General features: G+C 32.3%; 1 pseudogene; it reads right to left on the bottom strand.

The window, feature by feature from the left end:
- Positions 1-2,210: 2,210 nt before the first annotated feature.
- LOC116033105 lies at positions 2,211-3,148 on the bottom strand (annotated as a pseudogene).
- Between the last annotated feature and the right edge of the window lie 3,214 nt (positions 3,149-6,362).

Below are 6,362 nucleotides of genomic sequence, written 5' to 3' on the forward strand. Positions count from 1 at the left end.
TTTTTTTTTTTTTTTTTTTTTTTGCCGACGATGGCGGTTGGGTTGACGACGGCAACCTACGAGGCCGTCACTGCTTCATCGATTTCCTTTGAGGTGTTGGCGGGCGTTGTGGCGAGGAGTTCCGGCAGAGGCGAGCTGGATCCTCTTGTGGTGTCGCTGCATCTCTCCTCCCTCAGGCGTTGCTGGCTTCCGGTTGCCATTACTTCATCTCTGCGTTGCTGGTTTTGAGGCGGCGACAACGCGACTTGGTGTCGCGGTCGGCGGACGACGGCTGTATCGCGAACAGGGACGAACGGCGGTTATCTCTGGCACAGCGGTGAACTGATACGGCAGAGCGAAGCTGGGTCTCCCGGCGACGTTGCTGCTCCATTCCCTCCTTCAAACAACGCCGGCAACATCAAGCGTAGCTGCTGCTTCTTCCTTGCTCCCGTCGGCGCCGCGTGGTGAGGTCTCTTTTTTGGCTGATTAATTTGAACAAGATGAAGATGATGATGGGTAATACATTGGGCCAGGTCAGCCCATAAGGGCAGACCTGGTCCAATATATTTTTTAAAAAAAACCCCTTGGCCTATTTGGTTTATTTGGGTCTGTTTCAGTTGATAAATCGTCATATTTGGACTTCTTCTAACTTAATTTTTCAGTTTAATTCCTCATTAATTCATTATTAAATTATTATTCAACTTCAGGCAAATATTAAGTATTTAATTTGCTATTTGAATTTTAATTTAATATTAAGGTTATATTAAATTGCCTCAAGAATTGCAATTTATTTAAGAGTATATGGGTTAATAATACATTAATATGCAAATTCAAGCATGCTATGTATATTTGTCAAATGTTTAATTTATTGTTTCAATTATACATGAATTATAACATGCATTAAGGTTGAATTTAGCATATTATTAACTCATAGTATATATCATTCAATTTTTTTTTTTTGGATCATTAGGTCAATAATTTAAGTCATTATGGCCTATTAAGGTAACTTGTTTGATTTCTTATTTAATTTGAGCATATTTTAGTCCTATATTTGACTTGGGACTTTGAAACCTATTTTGAACAAGCTAATTGGGACAAATCTTGGGTCATTTAAGTTTGGATCTTACCATTATTGATTGATATTTTAATAATAATTATATCTTATTTTGTGTTTATAACATGGTTATTAAATTTTAATTATTACTATCTACCGTATTTCGTTAATGGTATTCATTGTTGGTAATAATATTAAGCTTGGATCTAATTCAGTATTAGACCGTTTTCCATCCATGTTATAGCTCACTTGGGCCATTAAGAATCATAGGTCTAATTTGAGCATATAAGAGCTATAATTATTGTCTTGGTCTGTTTTGAGACATTAAGGATTTAAGAATTTAATTGTTATTTTGGTCATTAAGAATTATAACTATTGTTTAAGTTAATTATGTTTTTAATTTATCAATAGTTTTTAGGGCCTTAATAATAATATTAATTCTTTAATTTTAAAGCAATATAGTTGGTATATTGTCTGTATAATGGTAAATTAGATATTACCTTAAATTCAGTCTCCCTAAGTATTATAATAGTCATGTTAATTATTATGTGGTAAATTGAGATTAGTGGATGACATCCCTTAATTACAGTTTTGCCTTTATTTTAGTTATTATTAATTGGCATTATTAATTACTGTTATCAAGTTTAGGGGATAATCTCATTTATTACCTTTCATAATAGTTATTGTTTCACAGTAATCTGCTATATTTGGTACATTGGTAAGATTACCTATGCCACTTTGTTTTACATGACTATTAATATTGGTAATAAAGACCCACTAATAAATCTTTTACGTACCATTGGACGCTGCATTGAGGTTACTGACACCAACAATAAAGATGGGAGAATTATGGAGTTTTTTTTTTCTTTAGATAGTTTTATGCATTCAATCACAACATTAAGTGCATAATATTAAGTTTAATTATGCAATTTGAGTTTGTGATACTTTGTTTTACAAAAGATAATATATATATTTTTTTGGTTAGATATTGTTTTTTTTTTTTTGAACAAAAATAGACTGCTATTTATTACCATCTCATTTTCATGATTTTGATGCAGGGAAAAAAATGCAATTCGTATTGCTGAGAACACAGTACATGCATTATTTTTGACAAAAATCTCTGGAAAATTTCAGCAAACTTCCTCTCAAAAAAGTAATTCAAAAGAAATCTCAGGAACTCCAAATTCCTGCTCTAACCAATAGAGATATAAATGGAGAGCCTCAGTTGGTTTAAAAGCATGAAGTAGAAGTAGTACAAATATGATAATATTGCGGTAGAGCACAACTTGTGTGATCTTTCTTTGTCATGGGAAACTACAATCCCATATTCTTCTCAATCTTTTGGATTTGGTTAAGGAATATCCATGGGGAGCAATCCTAACACAATACACTGGAAATCCGGTGTAAAATTTCAAAGGTCCTCCCGCCTTCATGGCGCAGTCAAAAGAAGCAGTATATGGGTATTTTCCTTGAGCATCTGGTTGCATCTTCTGTATTTGTGTTTTGACATAGTCAAATGGTAAACTGCAAGCAGCAGCAAAGAACCCAGAAACACTACTGGCACCTAGGACAGTAGCAGCCTCACCCAAACCAAGGGAATCCCTAAAGAACTCCACACTTTGATCTGTTCAGTGACAGTTGGCCCAGCACCCTTCCAGAGGGCTAAAAACTCCTTCATCAGCAACAATGCGAGAAAGTGCATGAAAGGCATTTGTGTAGTTACGCCGTTGGGCAGCAGGTAAGGTAGCATCAGCCATCAGCCTGCATACGGATGAGTGCTAAATCAGCTGGACTGCCAACACATGCTCCAATTGCACCAGCAGTCAGCCCACACAACGCCTTCTGATACAAAGGTAGGGGCTTCCCATCATTTGCTTCAATAGCCTTGTTTGTCAAAATTCTGAATGATCCCAGTCTAGCAGTTGTATATGTACCTTGTTTGTAAAAGGCACCGAAACCCTCGTTTTTTAGCATGTTCTTTGTCACATCTACTGCTGATCCCTGGCCCAGTTGTATTCTCACCTTGATCTGACGGTGGGCCAGACTCCGGTGGCGGGCTTGGGCTTCTGATCTCCCATTTTTCTCTGATTTCTGCTTCAGATAACAGAGGTAGAAAGAATGGCGTTAGGGTGAGTGGAGCTCTCGAGGGTTCGAAGGTTAGATATTTTTTGAATTTGTAAATTCGGTCGATTTCTCATAAATTTAGTGTGATAGCATTAAAATATTTTGTAATTGGCTTAAAGTTTGAAAATTTCAAAGTATAAATTCATTAATTTGGGTCCCTTTTGGATTGGGCTCATTAGTGTTTGAATATTAAGTTTATACTTTGAAAGCTCATATTAAAATTGTATTATGTTGCAATTTGTTAAGCATATATGAGTTTAATGCTAAATTTTATGCATATTCATAATATTTTGTTTTAAATTATGCAATTTTATTATTATGCCTTCAGCAATGCATAAATTTAGGATGGAATTATATTAATTCCTTATTAAGTTGGATTTGCATAAACTTTAGTTACGGTAGTGCCTAAATTTAAGCACATTTGGACCGTTGATTTAGTTCACCAATTTAAGCTTTAATCATATGTGAACTATTCAATTTTGGATTATACCCTACAGTTTTTTTGTTTATACCCCAAATAGTTGTACATTATGTGTATATGAATCAAGGAGGCATACTAGTTTGATGGCCATAACTTAAGAACATCATGACCACTAGTCTCTTTAAACTGATATTATCTAAAGAGTTGGTCTTTAGTGAGGTTTTGTTTTACCAATTTTCATGGGGTATATACATTTGAATTTCCCATCGTGATTTGGTATAATCTGTCAAAATTTTAAGTATTCCTTGCAATGTGATTTGATTTCGGTTCATTAAAATATAGCCACAATATCTTTAATTTACTGAAGTCTCTTACGGTTTCAATCTTGGCTAATTAAGGAATACCTACAACATATTAAACTACCTAAGATTATTAAGTTATGATATTATAGTTTTAATTTGGTTGGGTAGTAGGCACAACATCCTTAATCAGATTAAATTATATATATATATATATATATATATATATATATATATATATATATATATCCTTATCTTGATCACATAAAGTTTATGCAAGGATTTATGTCTAGTGATCTTATAATTTTTTAATTTGGTTGCGGAGTAGCCACAACATCCCTAATCAGTTAAAATTATATATTAAGCGGTTTATCTTGATCACATAAAGTTTTAGACATATAAACTGTGATTAATTGTGTGTAATATGATGGAATTTAGCCCACAGGCAATTTCGTTATATTTGTATAATTAATTAGTATGAAATACTGGACTACGATCATAATTTAGCCCACAGGCAATTATGTATCGGTATGTAGTTTAGTAGTTTTATCTGATAGAAATAAATCAATTTATTTACTTTATAGTTATTTGTAAATAATTTCCAATTCTATCATGAAGTTTAATTGTATGATGTAAACTTTGGATCATATTTCTTGAATTGCCCACGGGGTTAAGGTAAAGGAATTTGATTTCTTTAAGTTTTTTTTTTTTTTTTTTTTTTTTTTTATCATAATGGTTGTAATGAATCTTATTGAATTAAAACTTTAGCCCACAAGCAGGTTTTATGTCACATGGTTCTTCAACTCATTTGATAAATTGTTTCATCATAAATAAAAAAAAAATTCAGTTGGATCTAATTGAGTAAGATTTTAGCCCATAGGCAAGTTTTATGTCACTAGGCTCTTCTGACTATTTGGTAATTGAGATAAAATATTATCATAAAGGTTTCTTAATTGGATTTAATAGAATTAAAACTTTAGCCCAAACATGGTTTGCATTGGTAGAAGTAGAATTTATAAATATAGTTCAATTATAAATTAATTCTAATTTCATGGTTTGCATTGGCAAAACATGTATTCAGTTACTTCTCAAAATTTAGTAACTTTTATTAATTAATCCACGAAAGCTTACTTGGTTCTTTGGACTAACTATAGGAAGTTACGTGATATGATATACTTATTTTGGATTCCAAGAATAAAATGTATCTTTTGAGCCAAATTCTAACTTGGTTTTGGAAGGTGTATTTTGTTTTTTTTAGTATGTCTAACTATGGTGGAGAATTACATCTTCATTATTTAGTTGGACTTTAATTGGAACCAAATATTGATTATTGTTGGGGAATTGTATCCTCATTTGTTGGTTGGTCAAATCAATTATGAGTGTGTATATCATTAATTTTGATAAAGAACAGTGAGAATGATCATTTAGAAAAAGATCATTAAGGTGCTCCAATAAAGATTATAGATTTAATTATTGTCTTCATACATCCCAATGCAAATTGGATTGCATGTCAAACAATAAGTCCAAAAGATTCCACAAGTATTAATCTTGAATTTGTTCATATAAATTTATAAGTTCAAATTATTGGACATTTGGTTGTGCAACATATTTATGAAAATGTTGTAACAATATTAAGGAATTTATTAGAACAAAATCTTCTAACTTGTGGTGCACTGTTATTCTTTAGCATTTAATAGAGTCCTTAGTTTCTTCAAAATTGATCCTGTGCCATTTTGGTATGCAAGACTCAAAAATAATTTTGTGAGACATTAGAGTAAGACTCATAAATGTTCAGTTATTTTAAAGTGGATATTGTGATTATTTGGTAAGTTATGGTGTATGTTAAGATTCCAAATTTATGGACTTAGAGGTTTTTGTTTGTTCTCTAAGTTATTGGAATGATTCTGTGACTTAATTATCTTTTGGCTATTTTAATGAGTGGGAGTGACAGACGTGTCAACTCTGAACTCTTAGCTGTTAGAGGTATTGTTCAAGTTAAGTTATAAAGAAGTCAGGAATACAATTAGCATTATGCTAACATTAAGAGATCTCTAATCTACTTAAGGCATGCTTTTAAGGTTTTTAGAGATCATACAGTGTACTCTTTTGTATAAATATTTTGGATGGTTTCTTCTCTTTAGTTGTGCACAAAATATATTTTGAGAAACATCCCTTAAGTTACCGAGAATAAACATTGGGTTTGTTCATGAGGGGCCTAACACTACTACAAAAATACCTTTTATCGTTAGTTATTTAGGGCATACGACGTAGGTTATTTCTCGACGTAGTACTAGTAGACGTTGTAAATAAATTATACAACGTTGGCTTTTAAAAACTGACGTCGTATATTATTTTTAAATTTTTAAATAAGTACATACGACGTCAGTTTTTTTTAAAAACCGACGCCGTATCTTGATTTTTTAAAAAAAAATAAATAGAGATATGGCGTCGGTTTTTTCAAAAAAGCGACGCCTTATCTTGTTTT

This window comes from Ipomoea triloba, chromosome 10, assembly GCF_003576645.1.
Source record: "Ipomoea triloba cultivar NCNSP0323 chromosome 10, ASM357664v1".
NCBI classification, from domain to species: Eukaryota; Viridiplantae; Streptophyta; class Magnoliopsida; order Solanales; family Convolvulaceae; genus Ipomoea; species Ipomoea triloba.